This window comes from Lolium rigidum, chromosome 6 (assembly GCF_022539505.1).
Source record: "Lolium rigidum isolate FL_2022 chromosome 6, APGP_CSIRO_Lrig_0.1, whole genome shotgun sequence".
NCBI classification, from domain to species: Eukaryota; Viridiplantae; Streptophyta; class Magnoliopsida; order Poales; family Poaceae; genus Lolium; species Lolium rigidum.
Window position 1 is genome coordinate 172,311,509 of NC_061513.1, and position 24,907 is coordinate 172,336,415.

Consider the following 24,907-nt stretch of genomic DNA (forward strand, 5'->3'; position numbering starts at 1 on the left):
ATGTACGAACATCAGCATGGAAACATAGCCTTCGATGGGACAGAGAACGAGGGAGATAGGAACATGGGAATCATGGAATGAACGATCGATCACTAAATTTATACAGTAAGTCATAACCTCCAGCCACGTGAGAGTGATGCGTGGATTCTATGCTGGCTTCAATAAACCAATAAAAGATGCTACCTCAGCTTAACCGAATGATGAAATAGGATTATAAACATCAATGCGGTTCAGTAAGATCCTGGGAAAGAACACATTAGCTGGGCCATACTTATTGTGGTGACGCGGGGCCAAGAGGCCGGACGGCCAGCCCATTATCCCATGATTACTCGAGTTGTAGTATTCGCCACCAAGAACTACACGCAGCGGGTCTTCCCCTCAAAAAAAAAAAAAAAAAAAAAAAAAACAAAAAGGCAGCGGGTCTTGGCTCTGTTGTCCCCTTCCCAACAAAAACCCTTGCCGACGCGCGACGCCCGACGCCCCCTCCTCCGGATTGTTGCGGCGTGACGGTTCCATCATGGCGCTGCGCTCTTCCTTCAGCACTCGTCCGCAGGATGTGGCCTCCCGTGATTCTCCGCCGGCGGAGGTACTAGTTCCGCTCCACCTTCGATGCCTGCAATTTGCTGTCCGACTACCTAGTTCTGATGAGATCCATCGTCTGTCTCCGAATTAACCAGCAGGCCCCGATAAAATTGTTTTTACACTAACAAAGTATATGCTTTGCCATGGGCTCCCCCCTCCCCTGCTTATGCATTACCATCTCAACTTTATTTCTCTAATTAATCCTATAAGGGTGGATCCGGCAATAGAGCTGGAGCTGATGTTGCTAGGAAGACTAAGGAGGCTGAACATATGTTGGCTAGTTTAGAAGAAGAGGGAGTGGACATAGATGGCAAGATGGCTAGTATTATTGATGACGAGATAGCTAGAATTAAAGCTGAAGCTGAGAGGTAATTATTTGGAGGCGCTACAACTTGTTTGATTTATACTCAAATGAAGCGATCCTAACATTCATGCATTATTATGCTCATCCTTTTGGTAGGGAGAAAATGATCGATGGGCTGAAAAGGAACGGGGTGGTGGTACTGGTCACTATCTCGTCTGTTGTTTTTGGTGTCTTGATGGGAGCGGAAGTTTGTGAACGGTCCCTATATGCGCACGCGTTCAAGAGACTCCTTCGTTGGTGAACAATAGCCCTAGGGCTTGCTGGTCCACTCTGTTTATGCTATGTAAGACCAAATAGGTAGGCTTGGTAGTAATATGCAAAACCTGTTTATGCTGTCTGATAATTATCGCGTTATACTGTGGATTTTTGCATATAATAATTTAACTCTTACTCTTAACACCATGCGCTGTTCTAAGCTGCATGGAACAGGTGCTCTATTAAGTGGTAACTGAATCAGGTGTGGGCGATCATGGTATGTGATACTTAATTGAATGGTGATTTATACCTGTGGCTTCACTCCCATAAACTGCTTGCGGAAATCGTACATTGTCACAGTGTTGTCATATATTGGAATCTCCAACTACTGGATTTTGGCCATTTTCAGTATTTGTTACACCTTGGTAAATGTTCTCCTTTCTTTGTACGCTGAAACTGAAAAGAGGCAATACGGGTATTGTGTGCTTGAGCTGATCGTTCAGCAGGTTTTTTAACGTTGAGTTTGGCAGATTTCGTTGCCTGGCACTTCAATCTTGAGGGACATTAATTGATATGTCTGAAAATAGATTATCAGGATCCGGCACCACAACAAGCGCAGGCGGTCAGTTCTAGTTGAACAACAAGCCATGCCCGATTATGACAGTGTGGCTTTCAGACTAAATCCTACAGAGGACACGAAGCATTTCAGTGAAAAGATGACGAATCAGATCCATCCACAGGTCGAGTGGTGATCCCAGAAACCCAATTCTTGTTGCCAGCATGCACGTTCCTCAAGGCCTGACCTGTTTGGTCTCTCCTGCTCGCTCTGGAGCTTAGGGGGTTATTAGAGCATCTGTAGCTGCAACCTCTAAACGGGTTTCTAAAGAGATTTAGAGCGCGTTGAACGTTTAGCTGTTTTCAGTTATGCATCCTAACGCTCTTTTTCATCCGGTGCGGTCTAATATGGTGTTCGACGCTGTTGTGGGTATACTTTATGGGTATATCAACGACATGGCTTATATCCGGCAAGCCTGGGTGGCCCACAGATGGTGATGTGGCATGTGGCTCATCGGGCAACCCAGTTGCTGTAGATCATGAAGGATAAAGTCTAGCTCAGGAGCAGGGAGCCGGATTCCAACCGACCTACGAAAGAGGCCGGATCCGTGGAGGCCCATAAGGTATCCTGATCCAGTATGACATGGATGGAAAGCGGATCCTTGACGTACACGGCAAGCCATTATAAGCCGGATCCCGGGAGCCCTAGAGGCATAACCACAACTCATTGTAACAACGCGAAAGCGCCCATATAATTCCAGACAAGCAGTTGTAGGCCCTATCCTCGAGCAGGTGTTCCGAAGCTGGGTAAATCGCGTACCACCGTCCCAAGGACTCTCCCCCCTATGGCTCCTACTTCTTCTTCCCCTCGCGAGGATCCCTCCTCCGGGGTACCGTTGAACATGCAATGACAGTTGGCGCCCACCGTGGGGCCTGCGGCGTCTGGAGGCCAGAACCGGGAGGGTTCTACCTTCGGAGGCATCGGCGACACCATCGCCGTGGGGCGCGTTATGTACACCGGAAACCTTCCGATCGTCCCGGAGGACGAGTGCTGGATTCCGGCTAAGACAAACCCCGTCAAGCTCTCCATCATCCCGATTGGCGGGATACACATCTTCATTGGCGAAACCGTCGATTCCGACGGAAATGCACTGGTAAGTAACGCTGACGCGACCTCCGCTGAGCAGGACGCAGTTGCGAAGATCCGATCTGAGATGCAGGAGCTTCCTAAGAAAGATTCCGCCATAGATCTGGAAAGTTCAAAACCCACCCAATCAGCCCCTGAGCAGGAAACAACGGTGGAAGACCAATCAAGGTCCGCCTGGGTCTCCCAGGTGTTAGAGAAGTAAAGGTATCACTTCGTGCACTTCCTCGCTCATACCGCTGGAACCGCTCTTCCTCAGGAAGAAGCCGGACCCATGCAGGATGAGGCTGCCGGAGCCGGCGACGCCCCGGAACGGCAAGAGGCTGTCGGAGAAAGCGAAGCCCCCGAACAACAAGAGGATGTCGGAGATGTAGAAGAATCAATCCTGGGCAATCTAAGCCCAACTTCCGACGATGTTTCAACCATGAACACGGAGGAGTTCAACAAAGCTCTGAAAGAGTTAGAGGGTGAAGAGGAAGCCGAAGCGGAATCCGCTCCACCTAAGCAGGTCCTAGCGACCATAACCGGGCTAGGGGAGGATGCCGACGAATAAGCAACTCCCTCCGACCCCAAGGAAGCAGGGCCTTCCGAATCCGGGAACAAGGATTACCTGACCCCGGGAGAACTCGTGGAGCAAGCAGGCATAGGAGCCTTAATTCACACAGAAGTCCTCAACAAGCCTATAACTCCGGAGGAAGCCGCAGATCCGGTAGCTCTAGAAGCTGCAAGAAAGGAGATGCTGGCTATCGCCAAGAGAATTTCCACCACCGCAGCGGCGATGCTGGAAGAAAGGCAAGAGGCTCAAGAAGTAATGGATGGTTTCCTCCAAAGAGAGCGCGAAGCTGTAGACTCCTTGCAGAAGGCCAAAAAGCTCCGAGAACATTAGGAGTCCATGATGAAAGATGCTCACAAGGAAGCAGACAAGATCCGACGGGATGCTATCAGCCCCCGCAAGATCAACTTTGCGACTCCCTCCAATCAGCAGCCGCTCACAACTCCAAAGGAAAACATGCAGAAGGGCTGCGGAGATTTTGGCCAAGAAGAATGAGGAAATCGACATCAACCACCTCCGCACACTTGTCGCTTCAGCAGTACGGCAGCAGAGCAAGGCAGACACTTCGTGCAAGTTGGAATCTAACCCTGATGACCCACAAGTATAGGGATCGCAACAGTCTTCGCGGGAAGTAAAACCCAATTTATCGATTCGACACAAGGGGAGACAAAGAATACTTGAAAGCCTTAATAGCGGAGTTGTCAATTCAGCCGCACTGGAAACGGACTTGCTCGCAAGAGTTTATCAGTAGTAACAGTTTTATAGCAGTAGCAGTGGTGAAATATCAGCAGCAGAGTAACAAAGACAGCAGTAGTGATTATAGTAAACATCAGGATTAAAATACTGTAGGCACAGGGATGGATGAACGGGCGTTGCATCGATGAGAGAAACCAATGTAACAATCAAGGTAGGGCATTTGCAGATAGTAATAAAACGGTATCCAAGTACTAATCAATCAATAGGCATGTGTTCCATATTTAGTCGTACGTGCTCGCAATGAGAAACTTGCACAACATCTTTTGTCCTACCAGCCGGTGGCAGCCAGGGCCTCTAGGGAATCTACTCGGAAATTAAGGTACTCCTTTTAATAGAGCACCGGAGCAAAGCATTAACACTCCGTGAACACATGTGATCCTCATATCACCGCCTTCCCCTCCGGTTGTCCCAATTTCGTCACTTTGGGGCCTCGGGTTCCGGACAGCAATACGTGTATACAACTTGCAGGTAAGATCATAAAACAATGCATATCATCATGAAACAATAACATGTTCAGATATGAGATCATGGCACTCGGGCCCTAGTGACAAGCATTAAGCATACCAAGTTGCAACAATATCATAAAAGTACCAATTACGGACACTAGGCACTATGCCCTAACAATCTTATGCTATTACATGACCAATCTCATCCAATCCCTACCATCCCCTTCAGTCTACAGCGGGGAATTACTCACACATGGATGGGGGAAACATGGCTGGTCGATGGAGAGGCGTCGGTGGTGAATATGGCGATGATCTCCTCCAATTCCCCGTCCCGGCGGAGTGCCAGAACGGAGTTTCTGGTCCCGAGACGGAGTTTCGCGATGGTGGCGGCGTTCTGGATGTCTTCTGGCGATTTCATCTAACCCCCCGTGCGTTTTTAGGTCGAAGGCGTTAAGTAGTCCAGAGGAGGGCGTCGGAGGCCAGCAGAGGGGGCCACACGCTAGGGCGGCGCGCCCCCCCTACAGGCCGCGCCGGCCTAGTGTCTGGGGGGCCTGGGCCTCCCCCAGGCATGCCCTTCTGGCTCCGTGATTCTTCTAGAAAAATAAGCCCTTGGGCATTAATTCCGGGGATTTTCCTGAAAGTTGGATTTCTGCACAAAAACGAGACACCAGAACAATTCTGCTGAAAACAGCGTTAGTCCGTGTTAGTTGTATCCAAAATACACAAATTAGAGGCAAAACAATAGAAAAGTGTTCGGGAAAGTAGATACGTTTTGGACGTATCAACTCCCCCAAGCTTAGCTTATTGCTTGTCCTCAAGCAATTCAGATTGACAACCGAGTGCGATAAAAGAACTTTCACGAACACATTTGTTCATATGATGTAAATATTCTCATGATATGGCAAGTACTTAAGCAATTCATAATAAGATACATGCAAATAAAATCATCTAATAGCTATGTCAATCATGGAAAAGGTACCAACAAATTAATTATGAGCATCATGAATCATGTCTATCAGCAGGATTGCAATGTTCATAAAAGGATATGATAAAGTGGTATCTCGCTTGCCCGTATTTGTACAGCAAAACATAAATGCTCGGGCACCTTTGAAGTTCATCGGAAGACTGGAAGTAGAGGTTATCAAAGATAAAAGCATCAAAGTTATACCACAGTTAATCACATTTTGGGACAAGCATATTATACTAAGAATGACAGTTGTGCTCTCAAGAAAGTGCTCAAAGAAAGGATGGTGACTCAATGTAAAAGTAAAAGATTGACCCTTCGCAGATGGAAGCAGGGATTAACATGTGCTAGAGATTTTTATTTGTAAAACAGGAGTAAAATTATTTTGAGAGGTGTTTGTTGTTGTCAATGAATGATAGTGGGTACTCTAACTACCTCGTCAACCAGACTTCCAAGAGCGGCTCCCATGAAGGACGTTATCTCTACCAGAGCAAGGTAAATCATCCCTCTTCTCTTTTGTTTACACACGTACTTTAGTTTTATTATGGATGACACTCCCCCCAACCTTTGCTTACACAAGCCATGGCTAACCGAATCCTCGGGTGCCTTCCATCAATCACATACCATGGAGGAGTGTCTATTTGCAATTTAAGTTGCTTACTGATAAATAAGGGCAAAACATGTGAAGAGAATTATTAATGAAAGTTGATTAATTGGGGCTGGGAACCCCGTTGCCAGCTCTTTTTGCAAAATTATTGGATAAGCGGATGTGCCACTAGTCCATTATGAAAGTCCGTCAGGAGTAAATGACAAGATTGAAAGATAAACACCACATATTTCCTCATGAGCTATAAAACATTGACACAAATTGAGAAGCATTTTGAAGGTTTAAAGGTAGCACATGAGAATTTACTTGGAATGGTTTGAAATGCCATGCATAGGTATTTATGGTGGACACTTTGGAATAACTTGGTTTTCAGGGTTTTGGAAGCACGAGCAGCGTTCCCGCTCAGTACAAGTGAAGGCTAGCAATAGACTGGGAAGCAACAATCAAGAGAGCAGTAACCGTCATAATCATGCTTGCGACAAAATAAATTAACGAAGACATAAAAGTGATACAAGAACTCTGAGGTAAAGTAAATCATCGAGGCTTAATTGACTTTTGTTCAGTCATATGCATGCGTGAGCATGTTCCAAGTTGATTCAAGTGAATTATTCAGAGGAGGATACCACATTGTCATACCTATCTATGAATAAAGCAATGCAAGCAAATATTTATGATATGCTACTCATATTAATAAATTGGAGCTAAGCATGAGAGATCATGAACTACTAGACTTTCTTAAATGACATATACCTCACATGAACCAACTAAGCATGCTCACATGGATGAGTATATGTACAAAAATGAAAACAAATAGAGTTCATACCGAGCCTCTCACCACGATCGGATTGTCGTAGATCGTCATTATTGCCTTTTCACTTGTGTAGCTTGAATAATATGGAATGAAAGCCAAGCTCCAACCACCGAAGACCACTGAACTCCATAATGAACTTTACAAAACCAAAGAAGAACAGCAAATATTTTTGGTGTTTTCGAATTGGAAACAAGAACAAAAGGAAACAAGCAAACAAAGCAAAATCTTTTTGGATTTTCTTATAGCAAACCAACGATAGCAAATAAAGCAAAATAAAAGCAAGAAACCAAAATAAACAAATGGTAAAGAGAAACAACAGAAATATTTTTGGTCTTTTTGTGTTTTAGGAAAGAAACAAAGAAAAAACAAGAAAATGAAAACTAAAAGAGTCGCATAAACACAAAGCAGCAGAAATTCGTCAAACTGACAGCAGTACAGTAATCGATTTTTAAGAAATTCTTCCGCTGCTCAGCTCGAAAAGTGTTCAACTAATGAAAGTTAGATAACAACCTAGGAACATGCACAAAAATTGGCTCCGCAAAATAACGTTCTGGCTGTTTTTGAGAATTTTTTTGGTATCAGTCCAGAATCTGTTTTCAATCAGCACTTCCCCAAATATCATCTCCCTCTTATTAGAAAACCACTTTAAGAAGCTAAACAAGTATGTACAAGTATCCAGCAACTATAATATGCAAAGAATGAGTGATGCCGGTATACCTCCCCCCAAGCTTAGGCTTTTGGCCTAAGTGGAGATCAATCCCATGGTGCCCATAAAGTAGCACCTCCGTAGTATGACGAAGATGGATCATGTTCTGGGTATGTGCTGGAAGAAGCACCGGGATACGTGACGGTGTAGTCGTGGGAGGGCTTGGAGTCCTCGGAGTCATGCTGCTGGTGGAAGCCATGTATCTTCAGCTGCTCATCCACCTCCTCCTTAGAGCGCGACCATGGTTTCCTCTGAATACTGAACAAATCTGGCTGGGGCAATGGGACTTCCCTCTCATCCCCGTCAGCAAACAACACTCTATAGACAATATTATCTAAACGTAACAAATTGATGACTCTTCATAGTAGCAATATCAAGCCTTATAGGAGTTAATTTCACATCAGTAGGGTCAAGAGGAAGATCTAGATATGCTAAAATGCGTGAGGCAACAATTCCTCCAAAAATAGACCCCTTGTTAGACAGACGGCGAGGAACTAGAGCACCAAGATGATAAGATGTCTCTCCAGTAAGTGCAGCAACTAAGAAAGCAAGATGGTAACTAGAAATATTGCTAGTGTTCTCCCTACCAAGAATGCTAGTAGCAAGATAGTAAGCGAAATATTTAATAGCAGGGAGTTGAATGTTTCTTATTTTGCCGCGCTGAATGGTGCGACAATCATCATTGGTGACTCCTCGATAGAGCTCCAGCAAAGCCTTGGGATTGCTCTCGATCTTCTTTGCTGTACCTACAGGGGCAATATCCAATGCAGTACAAAAATCCTTCAACTTCATAGTAATAGGATCATCATAAATCCTGAATGTAACTGATTGTTGGTAGTGTTTGTTGTTGAACTGAAAGCTCTCAACAAAGATTTTAGTAAGCATGTAGTATTGATCCCTCTCATCCTCCATGTAGGCGGTTAAGCCCACATTATTGATGAGGACAAAGAAATCATCCAGCAACCCTGCATTACTCAAAAAGTCATAACATGGAAAAGATGAAGCGTTAGGGACTCCATTGTCCTCTTCGGCTTCGAAGCTCGGTGCGATGACATCCTCATTATAGGACCGTCTAATCCGAGTGGATGACCTTGAGGGCCTCCCCGTGCTTGTCGTCTCTCTTTCAAACACTTCTCCAAAGTTATGGTTATCCATCTTCCTTTTCTGAAATTTTTCAACAAACATTATAAAATTTGATTTGGTGACATATAATTGAGGGAAACTACTATAGGAACTTGCTAGAGTACTAAACATGCATTAAAACTAGTTTTTACCACTTAGAACAAGCATGCAAGCTCACTAAACATGTTACCTACAGCAGCAAAATATTCAAGATATACTCAACCAAACAAAATTCTACTTGGATAATCGGAGGAGTCACATACCGGAGAGCAAATGTGCCAAATTTCAGAAAAAAATCTGGGCTGAGCAAAGAGATCGAGAAATCTTGAGCTCTTGAGCAGAAACACGAGTGAGAGAAAGTGAGTACGAGTTTTTTCGGGAGAGAGAGTGAGATGGGAGGAAGAGATGAAGTAGTGGGGCAAGGAGGGGCCCACACACCAGGGTGGCGCGCCCCCCTTGCTGGCCGCGCCGGCTTGTGGGGTGCCACCCTGGGGTGCCCCACTGGTCATCCCCAGGTGCTCCCAGGTGCTTCTTTGAAAAATAAGACCAACGGTATAATTTTTGTGAATTTTTGAAAACTTTGAAAAATACACATTTCTGGGTATTAAATTTATTATTACTGGGCAGAAAAAGATTTTGAAATCTCTATATAACTAAAGAACTTTGCAAAACAAAAATGCTACAGCAAGTGGAACAAGTGGAGGAAGAAAGAGATGTTGTTTAGTTCCTCTATGCATATAAAATGAATTTGTTAACAAGGTTGATCAAGTCTTGCCACCAAATAAATTTTACATAGCATAAGAAGAAATAAACCTCAAATCAATCATGTTACCTTGAATTGTATTGATATGGATCCAATCATAATATTTTGATATCCCTCTTTAGGCTCATATATAGGACAATCAATAGTTCCCACTTTGATAGTTCTCATATTAGAAATTGTATTAACTCCACATACTTTATCAATCCTCTTGGGAAAATAAACGGTATGCTCCTTGTCATCGACATTGAAAGTAACTTTTCCTTTATTGCAATCAATAACAGCCCCTGCGGTGTTAAGAAAAGGTCTCCCAAGAATAATACACATATTATCATCTTCAGGCATTTCCAACACAACAAAATCAGTTAATATTAAGCAATTATTAGTAACTTGAACAGGAACATCCTCACATATACCAACAGGAATAGCAGTAGATTTATCAGCCATTTGCAAAGATATATCAGTTGGTATCAACTTATCTAAATAAAGTCTCTTATAAAGAGAGAAAGGCATAACACTAACACCTGCTCCCAAATCACATAGAGCAGTTCTAACATAATTATTTGTGATGGAACAAGGAATAGTCGGTATACCTGGGTCGCCAAGCTTCTTTGGAACTTTGCCATTGAAAGAGTAATTAGCAAGCATAGTGGAAATCTCCTCATTAGGAATTTTCCTTTTGTTAGAGACAATATCTTTCATATACTTTGAATAAGGAGGCAATTTAATAGCATCAGTCAAAGGGATTTGCAGGAATAAAGGTTTCATCCAATCACAAAATTTATTATAGTGTTCTTCTTCCTTTGATTTTAGTTTCTTAGCAGGAAAAGGCATTTGCTTTTGAACCCAAGGTTCTCTTTCATTACCATGTTTCTTAGCAATAAAATCTTCTTTAGTATACTTTTTATTTTTAGCATGCTTTTCAGGTTCTTCTTCAACCTATTCTTTATCAGAAGCATCATTCTTATCATTATCTTTATCATGTTCATTACCACTTTCAGTTTCAGCATCAGAAATAGAAATACTATTAGGATCATTAACAGGTTCAGAGGATTCTACAACAGTTTTATGTTTCTTTTTCTTTTTCTTAGATGAAGCACTAGTTTCAGTTCGTTGAGAATCTTGTTCAACTCTTTTGGGATGCCCTTCAGGATATAGAGGATCCTGGGTAGAAACACCGCCTCTAGTTGTTACTTCATACGCATGTTTTTTCTTTAGAATTATTTTTTAACAAGTCATTTTGCACTTTAGTGAGTTGATCAATCTGAGTTTGAACCATATGAAAATGTTTAACAAGCATCTTAACATCATTGGAGGTTCTCTCCACAATACCATGCAACTCACTAATAGCTCGAGAATTTTCCATTAAATGATTCTCTACTCTCATATTAAAATTATTTTGCTTAATAATATAATTATCAAACTCATCTAAGCATTGAGCAGGAGGTTTTGAATAGGGAATATCTTCCCTAGTAAAGCGTTGAAGAGAGTGTACCTCAATCATGGATGAAGGGGGAGTTATCTTGCATAAATCTTCTATGGGAGGTAAATTCTTCACATCTTCGGATTTAATACCTTTTTCTTTAAGAGATTTCTTGGCTTCCCTCATATCTTCATCATTTAATTTAATCATACCCCTCTTCTTCAATATTGGTGTCGGGGTTGGTTCAGGTGTAGCCCAATCATCATGTTTCCGGCCTATTCTAGCCAATAATTCTTCGAGCGTCGTCCGGAGTTCTTTTCCTGAAAACACAACCAGCACAACTATCCAGGTATGCCCTAGACTCAATGGTTAGTCCACTATAAAATATATCAAGTAAATCATGCTTTTCCGGATCATGTCCAGTGCCGAGCTCGATAAGAGAGCAAAATCTCGCCCAAGCCTCAGGCAATTTCTCTCCATCTCCCTGGTCAAAATTATAAATTCTCTGCAAAGCAATATGTTGAGCACTAGCAGGAAAGTATTTCCGAAAGAAAACATCAAGCAAATCTTTTGGACTATCAATGGAATCAGGAGGCAAACTATTGTACCAAGTTTTAGCATCATTCTTTAATGAGAAAGGAAAATTTTTAGCAACAAAATAAGTACGCTTCTTAACATCATCAGAAAACAAGCTACTCAAAATAGATAGCTCAATCATGTGTTCTACAGCACTTTCTTTTTCAGTACCACAAAAAGGTGTTTTCTCCACAATAGATATATGAGATAAATCAAGAGAAAAATCATAATTCTTATCCTTAATGTTTATAGGAGATGTGACAAATTTAGGATCAGGAGACAGTTTATATCTAACAGCACGTTGTGAAAGAAGCTTTTTAATATTACTTGTACCAGTAGTAGCATTGCATTTATCAATGAAATCATCATCAAGTTCTACATAATCTTCATCAAGATCATCACTAGAGTATTCAATAGACTCAGGTGAATTAACAGGTGTAGCAGCATTTTCATTAGGAGTTTCAGTATTTTTAATTTGTCTAGACCTAGCAATTGTAGCATCTAGAAAAGATCCTAACGAACCATCATTATCAAGCACAGCAGAAGCATCATCAAAATTAAAAGAGGAACTTTCAGATCTAGCAGAAGTACCAGCATTTGAAGCTTGTGGTGGTGAAACAAGTTTACTTATCACAGATGGTGAATCAAGAGCAGCAGAGGTACTCAGAGTTGTATCTTTTCTTGTAGTGGATGGTAATATGGCGACTTTAGTATCGCGAGGTTTACCCATGATGGAGAATTTGCAGCAAACAATATCAATCCAAGTGAACTTGCAAATAAAGCTATGCTCCCCGGCAACGGCGCCAGAAAATAGTCTTGATGACCCACAAGTATAGGGGATCGCAACAGTCTTCGCGGGAAGTAAAACCCAATTTATTGATTCGACACAAGGGGAGACAAAGAATACTTGAAAGCCTTAACAGCGGAGTTGTCAATTCAGCTGCACTGGAAACAGACTTGCTCGCAAGAGTTTATCAGTAGTAACAGTTTTATAGCAGTAGCAGTGGTGAAATATCAGCATCAGAGTAACAAAGACAGCACTAGTGATTATAGTAAACAGCAGGATTAAAATACTGTAGGCACAGGGATGGATGAACGGGCGTTGCATGGATGAGAGAAACTCATGTAAAAATCAAGGTAGGGCATTTGCAGATAGTAATAAAACGGGTATCCAAGTACTAATCAATCAATAGGCATGTGTTCCATATTTAGTCGTACGTGCTCGCAATGAGAAACTTGCACAACATCTTTTGTCCTACCAGCCGGTGGCAGCCGGGCCTCTAGGGAATCTACTCGGAAATTAAGGTACTCCTTTTAATAGAGCACCGGAGCAAAGCATTAACACTCCGTGAACACATGTGATCCTCATATCACCGCCTTCCCCTCCGGTTGTCCCAATTTCTGTCACTTTGGGGCCTCGGGTTCCGGACAGCAATACATGTATACAACTTGCAAGTAAGATCATAAAACAATGCATATCATCATGAAACAATAACATGTTCAGATCTGAGATCATGGCACTCGGGCCCTAGTGACAAGCATTAAGCATAACAAGTTGCAACAATATCATAAAAGTACCAATTACGGACACTAGGCACTATGCCCTAACAATCTTATGCTATTACATGACCGAGTCTCATCCAATCCCTACCATCCCCTTCAGCCTACAGCGGGGGAATTACTCACACATGGATGGGGGAAACATGGCTGGTCGATGGAGAGGCGTCGGTGGTGATGATGGCGATGATCTCCTCCAATTCCCCGTCCCGGCGGAGTGCCGTAACGGAGTTTCGGTCCCGAGACGGAGTTTCGCGATGGTGGCGGCGTTCTGGATGTCTTCTGGCGATTTCATCTAACCCCCCGTGCGTTTTTAGGTCGAAGGCGTTAAGTAGTCCAGAGGAGGGCGTCGGAGGCCAGCAGAGGGGGCCACACGCTAGGGCGGTGCGCCCCCCCCTACAGGGCGCGCCGGCCTAGTGTCTGGGGGGCCTGGGCCTCCCCCAGGCCTGCCCTTCTGGCTCCGTGATTCTTCTGGAAAAATAAGCCCTTTTGGGCATTAATTCCGGGGATTTTCCTGAAAGTTGGATTTCTGCACAAAAACGAGACACCAGAGCAATTCTGCTGAAAACAGCGTTAGTCCGTGTTAGTTGTATCCAAAATATACAAATTAGAGGCAAAACAATAGCAAAATTGTTCGGGAAAGTAGATACGTTTTGGACGTATCAAACCCAGAGTTATGCATGTCAACTGCGCAGAAGGACGCCTCCGGAAGCAGGCACCGTGACGACGAGTCGCGCACCGGATCCTTGGAGCGCGGAAGGAGAACCAGAGAACACCCAAATCCGATCCCCATACCTTCAAAGACGCCTCCGTCAGACCCGAAGAAAGGAAAGCATGCGATGTACACTGGCAGGGACAAGTACCGGAACATGTCACCCCCACCCAATGGGTACCCGCGTCCTCAACCTCCTCGCCGCCATAGTCCGGCTGGAAACACTAGACCCCATGGGCCTGGTGGAATCAACATCCGCGACAAGGTGGTCCCTCAGAGGAACAGGAAAACGGAGCGCACGCCGGAACCTCGTCGGGGCCGGAACAAGGAGCGCGAGCCGGAGCCCCGCAGAAGCCGGAACGACGGAGGCAACCGTCACCATGGTGAAGGCAGCCACAGAAGCCGGAGTCAGCAGTGCGAGGGGCGAGGAGAATCTGAAGGCGAGAGCAAGAGACCGCATCGGCCCCCTCGCATATCTCCCTCCCCACCACCCACTGGTGGCGGTGGAGGTCGAGGCGGAGGCGCAGGCCGGAGATCTCGCTCACGCACAAAATCCCCTCGCCATGGCTCGCGTGATGCGCGGGAATGTCTCAACGAATACAGATCTGACTACATTGGCCCAAAGTGCTTTGGCAGGATGATCCGAGAGGAACCAAAGTCAAGGATGAACCTCAAGCTACCCGGAAACCTGAAGCATTATGATGGCAGCGAAAGGCCAGATACCTGGATCGAGGATTACTACAATGCAGTAACCTTCGTCGAAGGAACCCCTAACATAGTCTGACACATGCTCCAGCTGTACCTTGTGGGTCCATCCCGGATCTGGCTCAGCGACCTCGAGGAAAACACCATCTTTTGCTGGTTCGACCTAAAGAACGCTTTCGAGAAGCACTTCAGAGGCACCTACAAAAGGCCTTCCACGACAAGCGACCTACAGGCATGTATCCAAAAGAATGGTGAAACATCAAGGAGCTTCCTCACCCGATGGTTGCAAACCAGGAACGAGTGCGAGAACGTCGACAATCGCACAGCTATGCACGCCTTCATAGGTGGATTGCAAAGGGGAGGCCTGTTGCGGCACAAGCTTACTTGCTTGGTTAATGAGAGCAAGCTGACTTTAGATGACATGATCAACATTGCCAGCAATCACACTACCACCGATGACGACGCAAGAGGAGACCTCGCAGCCACAGCTATACCCCTGCATCAGCAAAAGAAGAACTGTGATAACGGCAGCAGCAGCGGCGGCAAGTGGAAAAATCCCTCTGATGACCAAAGAAACAGCGGATCCGACTTGATCGCCATGGCTTTCCAACGCGGAGGTCAAGGAGGTGGAAGAGGCCGCGGCCGTGGCGGCGGAGCCGGCAGGGGCCAGCAACGTGGGGACGAGGTCACCGTTGCCGGAACCCGCGCTCCCCAAACTTACGAAGAATACAGGGACATGCCTTGCTTAGCCCATATAGATCCGGCTACCGGCAAGTCCTCTCACACCAATCACAACTGCAAGTGGGTCAACGATATCAAGACTGACCCGGAAGCGGGATACAAGCGAGCCCGCAAGCACCGCCCACGCGGCAAAGGTGGCAAGGGCAAAAGCAAGGACAAGGAGGAAGACAGTTCGAAGGCGATGGATGAGGACGACGCTTCGCCGGATCCCAAGGAAGGTTCCGAAGCTAACAAGTCCAACCCCTTCGTCAAAAAGAGTGCGGGTGCATATCACACCTTCCTCGGAACTCCAATAGTCCGCGCCAGCAAATCAGCTCTCCGGATACTGAACGCCATAGTTCCGATTGTGCCGCAGTACGTCAGGTGGTCGGAAACTCCGTGTACGTTTGATAGGCAGGATCACCCTACCATCATTCCGAAGGAGTGCTATGCCTAGGTTGTAAGTCCCCGCATCGATGTGTATGATTTCTCCAAGCCTTATGGATGGCGGGGCCAGCTTGAACATCATGTACCCGGAGACTCTGGAGAGGATGAACCTTACCAAGGAACAACTCAAGCACAGCACCACTGAATTTCATGGTGTGGTCCCGGGTAAAAAGGTGAACTCCCTTGGCAGCATCAGACTTCCCGTGGCCTTCGGCGATGTTAATAATTTCCGCGTAGAGATGATCACGTTTGAGGTCGTGCCCTTCAAGAGCTCCTACCACGTCATCTTCAGCAGGCCCAACTACCACAAGTTTCACGCAAGAGCGTGCTACATCTACAACAAGCTCAAGATTCCGGGTCCCAATGGTATGATTACCATATCCGGAGACTACAAGAAAGCTCATGAGTGCGAGCTAGGCGAAGCCGCCTTCACCAAATCCGTAATATCTGGAGAGGAGCTGCAAGGCTACAGAGCCGCGGTGGATCCAAAAGAGATGCAAACCACCAAGAAGAAGATCTCCGAACAGAAAACTTCATTTAAGGCCGCGATAGACACCAAGAAAATCGACCTCAAGGTGGGAGATAGCTCTAAGCAGGTGTCGGTCGGAGCCAGCATGGACCCCAAATAGGAAGACGCGCTCGTCGAGTTCCTCCACGCTAACATGGACATCTTCGCATGGAAACCTTCTGACATGTCTGGAGTACCAAGGGAACTCGCCGAGCACTACCTCAACATAAACCCGGGGGGCTAAACCGGTGAAGCAAGCTATGCGGCGCTTTGGAGATAAGAAGCGCCGCGCCATAGCGATGGAATTAGCAAAGTTACTAGAGGCAGGTTTTGTAGTAGAAGTTATCCATACTGATTGGCTCGCTAACCCCGTCCTTGTACCCAAAAGAATTCTGAAATACTAAGAATGTGCATCGATTACTCCGGCTTGAATAAGCATTGTCCGAAGGACCCGTTCCCCTTGCCGCGCATTGACCAAGTCATTGATTCGACAGCAGGGGCGGAACTTCTGTGTTTTCTTGACGCATATTTCGGGTATTACCAGATCCGGATGAAGAAGTCCGACCAAAAGGCGACCTCGTTCATCACTCCGTTCGGCACCTACTGCTATGTCACCACGCCCTTTGGTTTGAAAAATGCAGGTGCCACCTACCAGTGTACGATGCAGCGGTGCTTGAAGGACCAGATTGGCCGGAACGTACACGCCTACGTCAATGACATCGCGGTCATGACTCGGAAAGGATCCGACTTGATCAGCGACCTCACAGAAACCTTTGAGAACCTCCGACGGTACAAGATGATGTTAAATCCGCTGAAGTGCGTCTTTGGCGTGCCAGCCGGAAAACTCCTTGGCTTCATCGTCTCTCATAGAGGCATTGAAGTTAACCCGGAAAAAACCAAGGCAATCTTGTGCATCAAAAGGCCAAATTGTCTCAAAGATGTGCAACGACTAACTGGTTGTGTTGGAACAATCAGTAGGTTTATTAGCCGTCTTGGCGAGAAGGTACTACCTTTATACAAACTGTTGAAGAAAACAGACAAATTTGTCTGGGACGACACATCACTTCAGGGATTGAAGGAAATACTCGTCTCCCCACCTATTTTAGCAGCTCCGGAAGAGTCAGAGCCTATGTTCCTTCATCTGGCAGCTTCCAACAAAGTCATTAGCCTTGTCATCGTGGTGGAGCGAAAGGAAGAATGTCATGAATATGGAGTCCAGAGGCCAGTCTATTACATTAGCGAGGTACTGACGGAATCCAAACAAAGATATCCTCATTTTCAGAAGCTAGCCTATGGCGTATTCCTAGGTAGCAGGAAGCTGAGATACTACTTCCAAGAGCATCCCATGACAGTCGTGACCAAGGCTCCACTATCAACGATTCTTAACAACGCTGATGCGTCAGGACGCACAACAAAGTGGGGCATAGAATTATCTGCCTTCGACATCACTTACAAAGCCATGACTTCGATCAAGTCCCAGATTCTGGCAGCTTTTGTCGCGGATTGGACAGAAGCTTCGGATGCCGAACTGGAGCCGGAACCTGAAACCTGGGTCATACACTTTGACGGATCCAAGCAGCATCAAGGCTCAGGAGCCGGAGTCACCCTGAAGTCCCCTACCGGAGAAGAACTGCAATACGTTTTGCAGATTCACTTCGAAACTACAAATAACATGCCGGAATACAAGACTCTACTACACGGTTCGCACATCGCTAAGGAATTTTGGATCAAGCACATCATATGCTGCGGAGATTCCGACCTGGTGGCACAACAAGTAGCTGGAACCTGGAATGCCAGAAACTCCGTTATGGCGGCTTATAGAGACGAAGTTGATGAGATCGCCAAATGCTTCCTCGGATACGAAGTCAAGTACGTCCGGAGAGATGATAACACCGCGGCTGATATGCTATCCAAGCTTGGATCCGGCAGGAAACCCATTCCTCCTGGAATTTTCCTTGAGCACTTACGTATACCTTCGGTAAAGGGCGCTAACCCGAAAAACCCAGATGTGGTGGTTTCTCCGGCTAAGGAGGTGATGGTAATCACTCCGGCTTGGACCAAGCCTTTCCTGGACTACCTTTGGACCACAATAAGTTGACCGAGGATGAGGTCCTCGCACGACAGGTCGTCAGACGAGCAAGATCCTACACAATAGTTGATGGACAGCTCTACAAACGAAGCGCAAACAGGGTATTTATGAAATGCATCTCAAATCAGGATGGCATCGAAATCCTCAGAGAGATTCATGCTGGTGATTGCGGGCATCACGCCGCTCCCAGATCTCTCGTTGCAAAAGCCTTTCGGCAAGGATTTTGCTGGCTCATAGCTAAAGAAGATGCTGAGAAACTAGTGAAAACCTGTCAAGGCTGTCAGTACTACGCTACTCAACCAAATGCTCCAGCCCAGGAGCTCAAGACCATCCCTATCACATGGCCGTTCGCAGTCTGGGGGCTTGATATGGTTGGCGGTTTTGAGTACCTTTTGGTCACTATTGATAATTTTAGTAAGTGGATCGAGGCAAAGCTAGTGAGAAAAGTCGATGGTGCTACGACACTAAAATTTCTTCTGCGGTCTCGTAGTGAGATACGGCATCCCACACAGCATAATCACAGACAATGGCACGAACTTTTCTCAAGGAGAATTGAAGGATTATTGACATGACGAAGGGATCCGACTTGACCTAGCATCTGTGGTGCATTTGCAGTCCAACGGGCAGGTTGAGCGAGCCAATGGCCTCATACTAGCCGGAGTTAAGCCTCGCCTTGAAGAACCGCTGCGTCGTGCAGCCGGAGCTTGGGCAGAAGAGCTAGATGCCGTTTTGTGGAGTTTACGAACTACCCCGAACAGATCAACAGGGTTTACCCCTTTCTTCCTAGTATACGGATCTGAAGCAGTACTTCCCTCTGACATTATCCACGATTCACCGCGAGTTTCCGCCTACAGCGAAGATACAGCTGATGAGGCTAGACAGCTATCTGTGGACCTGATCGAAGAAGCTCGGAATTTAGGTGACCAGCGTTCCACCATTTACCAGCAGAAACTCAGACGCTACCATAGCCGTCGAGTTCGGAATCGCTCGTTTAGGGTAGGTGACCTGGTCCTCCGCCTTCGGCAGGTGAAAGAGCATAAGTTGCAATCTCCGTGGGAAGGATCCTTTGTCATCAGCAAAGCGCTACACAGCGGATCATATTACCTCGTTGATTTCCGCGAGAAAAAAGATAGACCTACAAATTGGTACCGAAAACGAAAACGAGAGGATCCGGATGACATTTATGATGAGACAGATCGATCCTGGAATATAGCACAGCTACGTCCTTTCCACACTTAGTAATTTTTTCGAATTACATAATCTGTAATAGTTGCACATGATCAATGAAATAAAGCATATGGTTCACTCTTTGAGTCTTTTACCTCCATTACTTGTTCATTTTTAGATCATGTATGTTTTCCGACTAAAACCGCAGAGCTGGATATTTCCGCCTAGGCGAGTATGAAAGTTGTGATTTTCAAAATCGTCCTTTGGGACGTAAGCTTAAGTTTTCTAGTGGATAAATTTTTCGTTGCGAACTCATGGATTCCTGGTAGCGACTTCCGGCACCTTGGCTGGGGGCTTGTTTCCGCGGTTATTGACAGATTGCCATTGGGCTTCGTCGCCGCAGGCGAGCGTTTTCGGCTAAAGGTATTCCGGCTCGTGGAAGGTCAAGTGAGCAAGCCGGAAAACTTTGAAACTAGCACTTGCTTTTTCAACGAACGAAACATGCATTCATATAAATAAAAAGGATCGCAAGATAAGTTATCCGCCCAGATGCAGTTGTTTCGTCCCTAGCTACTTAAGAATTTAAGTTATATTACAAACCCTCGATGGGGCCAAAATGATGCATTGTTTTTCTTGCCACAGGAATAAGTTTTTCACTGGCCCTTGGCCGGAGGAGAATCGTCCTTTTCTTCTGTTGGAGGCTGAGAAGACACGTCATCATCATCACTCTCTTCATCCTCTTCAATCGGAGACGCTGCACTGCCTTTGGACTTCCTTTTCCTGGCCTCCTTGGAGCTAGTCCAGGTGTACTTGCTTCCGTCACCGGATCCGGTAAGTCGCATCTCCGCTTCGCGTTCCCTATGAAGCTCCGCTTCAAGAGGCTCGTCAGCAGGAAGTACCACCTTGTCATAAAATTCGTCATGATGGATCCTTCGGTGATGCGGGTGTCATAGCCGCTTACTGCATTCAGCAGCGCGTTGAAATCCGAAGCGGGAGGTACACCGGGGGTAACCCTTTCAATATCTAGATCTGGGTAGTGAGCTAAGCACATGGCTAGGGACATCGCAGCAGCGCCTCGAGCTGATAAAGCTTGAAGATCCACAACCAGCTCCGGAAGCATGTCCATCCTCTGAATAAGCTTGCGAACGTCGCAAGTACGGCTCTTTTTAATAGCCAAATTATGGCAAATCTTCCGGCAGGTGGAGATAAGATCCTTGCAGTCATCTCCGGCAAGCTGGAGAAGATCATCACGAGGAAATTGGCTCCGACGCTCTTCATCATATCCAAGAGGTTCTGCATGAGATAAACGGAGATAAGTATAAGATTGAGTTCAACAGATAAGCTCTATTTAGTAAGCTCCGGATACATACCCATGACATCTGCGTTGAGTAAGTCCTAGTGCTTCTCCGCAGTGTCCATGTACTTCTGGAGCCCATTGATTTCTTTCCGCTGCTTCTGGATGGTGTCGCTGTCAACCTTTCTCTTCATGGCGAATGATACGTCTCAAATGTATCTATAATTTCTTATGTTCCATGCTACTTTTATGATGATACTCACATGTTTTATACACATTATATGTCATATTTATGCATTTTCCGGAACTAACCTATTGACGAGATGCCGAAGGGCCGATTCTTTGTTTTCTGCTGTTTTTGGTTTCCGAAATCCTAGTAAGGAAATATTCTCGGAATCGGACGAAATCAACGCCCAGCATCTTAGAATTCCACGAAGCTTCCAGAACACCCGAGAGCCACCAAAGGAGAGACCTGGGGGGCCCACACGTGTGGGTGGCGCGGCCAAGGAGCCAGGCGCGCCGCCCTACTGTGTGGTGGCCCCGTCAGCCTTCCGACTCCGCCTCTTCACCTATTTAAAGGTCCCTGACCTAAATCTTCGATACGGAAAAGCCACGGTACGAGAAACCTTCCAGAGCCGCCGCCATCGCGAAGCCAAGATCTGGGGGACAGGAGTCTCTGTTCCGGCACGCCGCCGGGACGGGGAAGTGCCCCCGGAAGGCATCTCCATCGACACCACCGCCATCTTCATCAACGCTGCTGTCTCCCATGAGGAGGGAGTAATTCTCCATCGAGGCTAAGGGATGTACCGGTAGCTATGTGGTTAATCTCTCTCGTATGCACTTCAATACAATGATCTCATGAGCTGCCTTACATGATTGAGATTCATATGAGTTTTGTATCACTATTCATCTATGTGTTACTCTAGTGATGTTATTAAAGTACTCTATTCCTCCTCCATGGTGTAACGGTGACAGTGTGTGCATCATGTAGTACTTGGAGTAGGCTATGATTGTAATCTCTTGTAGATTACGAAGTTAATTATTGCTATGATAGTATTGATGCGATCTATTCCTCCTTCATAGTGTGATGGTGACAGTGTGCATGCTATGTTAGTACTTGGTGTAATTGCAATGATCTATCATGCACTCTAAGGTTATTTAAATATGAACATCGAATGTTGTGGAGCTTGTTAACTCCGGCATTGAGGTGCTCTTGTAGCCCTACACAATTAGTGGTGTTCATCATCCAACAAGAGAGTGTAGAGTGGTTTTATTATGTGATCAATATTGAGAGTGTCCACTAGTGAAAGTATGATCCCTAGGCCTTGTTTCCAAATATCGAATCTCCATTTATTTACTGTTCTGTTGCATGTTTACTCGCTGCCATATTTTATTCAGATTGCTATTACCACTCATATACATCCATACTACTTGTATTTCACTATCTCTTCGCCGAACTAGTGCACCTATACGTCTGACAAGTGTATTAGGTGTGTTGGGGACACAAGAGACTTCTTGTATCGTGATTGCAGGGTTGCTTGAGAGGGATATCTTTGTCCTCTTCCTCCCTGAGTTCGATAAACCTTGGGTGATCCACTTAAGGGAAACTTGCTGCTGTTCTACAAACCTCTGCTCTTGGAGGCCCAACACTGTCTACAAGAATAGAAGCACCCGTCGACATCAAGTACTTTTCTGGCGCCGTTGCCGGGGAGGAAAGGTAAAAGGCACTCATACTCCGGTCCCAGGTAACTAAGTACTTTTCTGTTGCCGTTGTGTGTGTGCTTGAAGCTATTTCCTTTAGATCCTGCAATTGCATCTTTTTGTTTCTTGTTTTACACTAGTTAGGCATAATGGACAACAATGAGCTTCTTATTCTATTTCCTGAGTTAACACATGGATTGTTTGATGCGAAAATTAAAAAACCTATGGATTCTTATTTGCATGCTGGTAGTAATATTAGTATGAACGCTTTGAACACCATTGTTGATAATGATATAGAACGTTCTAAGCTTCGGGAAGCTGGTTTTGATGAGCATGATATTTTTAGTCCCCCAAGTATTGAGGAAAAAAAACTTGATGATACTTTGCCTCCTATATATGATGATTATAATGATAGTGGTCTTTTGGTGCCGCCTACTATGGAGAGTAAATTTTATTATGATTATACTAAGCCTCCTACACTTGATGAGAATAATAATGATAACTACTTTGTTGAATTTGCTCCCACTACAATTAATAAGAATGACTATGCTTATGTTGGGAGTAATAATAATTTTATGCATGAGAATCATGATAAGAATGTTTCATTTGATAGTTATATTGTTGAGTTTGCTCATGATGCTACTGAAAGTTATTATGAGAGAGGAAAATATGGTTGTAGAAGTTTTCATGTTACTAAAACACTTCTCTATATGCTAAATTTTTTTAAGTTACACTTGTTTTATCTTTCTATGCTTGTTGCATTATGCTTCATGAATTTGTTTATTTACAAGATTCCTTTCCATAGCAAGTGGGTTAGACTTAAATTTGTTTTGAATTTGCTTCTTGATGCTCTCTTTTGCTTCAACTCTTATTTCTTGCGAGTGCATCATTAAAATTGCTGAGCCCATGTTAATGGCTATAAAGAAAGCACTTCTTGGGAGATAACCCATGTCTTTATTTTACTACAGCAATTTTGTTTTCTATTTGTGTCTTGGAAGTTGTTACTACTGTAGCAACCTCTCCTTATCTTTATTTTATTGCATTTGTTGTTCCAAGTAAAGTCTTTGATAGTAGGGTTGATACTAGATTTGGATTACTGCGCAGAAACAGATTTCTTGCTGTCACGAATTTCAATATGCCTGTCTGTAGGTAACTCAGATAAATCTGCCAATTTACGTGCGTGATCCTCAGATATGTACGCAACTTTCATTCAATTTGAGCATTTTCATCTGAGCAAGTCTGGTGCCTCAAAAAAATTCGTCTTTACGGACTGTTCTGTTTTGACAGATTATGCCTTTTATTTCGCATTGCCTCTTTTGCTGTGTTGGATGGATTTCTTTGTTCCATTAACTTCCAGTAGCTTTGCGCAATATCCAGAAGTGTTAAGAATGATTGTTTCACCCTGAACATGTGAATTTTTGATTATGCACTAACCCTCTAATGAGTTTGTTTCGAGTTTGGTGTGGAGGAAGTTTTCAAGGGTCAAGAGAGGAGGATGATATACTATGATCAAGAAGAGTGAAGAGTCTAAGCTTGGGGATGCCCCTGTGGTTCATCCCTGCATATTTTAAGAAGACCCAAGCGTCTAAGCTTGGGGATGCCCAAGGCATCCCCTTCTTCATCAACAACTTATCAGGTCACTTCTCTTGAAACTATATTTTTATTCGGGCACATCTTATGTGCTTTACTTGGAGCGTCTGTGTGCTTTTATTTTCGTTTTGTTATTTTCATTCTCTGAATAACTACATGCTTGAGTGGGAGAGAGACACACTCCGCTGGTTCATATGAACACATGTGTTCTTAGCTTTACTTTTAATGTTCATGGCGAAGGTTGAAACTGCTTCGTTCATTGTTATATGGTTGGAAACAGAAAATGCTGCATGTGGTAATTGGTATAATGTCTTGAATAATTTGATACTTGGCAATTGTTGTGCTCATATAGATCATGTTTAAGCTCTTGCATCATGTACTTTGCACCTATTAATGAAGAAATACATAGAGCTTGTTAAAATTTGGTTTGCATGATTGGTTTCTCTAGAGTCTAGATATTTTCTGGTTGAGGTGTTTGAACAACAAGGAGACAATGTAAAGTCTTATAATAGTTACAATATGTTCATATGTGAGCTTTGCTGCACCTTTTATACTTGAGTTTGCTTCAAACAACCTTGCTATCCTAGCCTTGTATTGGGAGGAATTCTTCTCGTGCATCCAAATCCTTGAGCCAAATACTATGCCATTTGTGTCCACCATACCTACCTACTACATGGTATTTCTCTGCCATTCCAAAGTACATTACTTGAATGCTACCTTTAAAATTATATTCTTTGCCTTTGCAATATATAGCTCATGGGAAAAGTAGCCTTAAAAACTATTGTGGTGAAGAATATGTACTTATGTGTCTTATTTCTTAATAAGTTGCTTGTTGAGCGGTAACCATGTTTCT

General features: G+C 44.7%; 1 long non-coding RNA gene across 1 annotated transcript; it reads left to right on the forward strand.

Annotated features, from left to right (window-relative positions):
• The first annotated feature begins 538 nt into the window (after positions 1–538).
• Positions 539–1,132, forward strand: LOC124660016. Its single transcript, XR_006989780.1, has 3 exons — positions 539–586; positions 793–950; positions 1,043–1,132. It is a non-coding gene; the product is annotated as an uncharacterized LOC124660016 (long non-coding RNA).
• Positions 1,133–24,907: the final 23,775 nt, after the last annotated feature.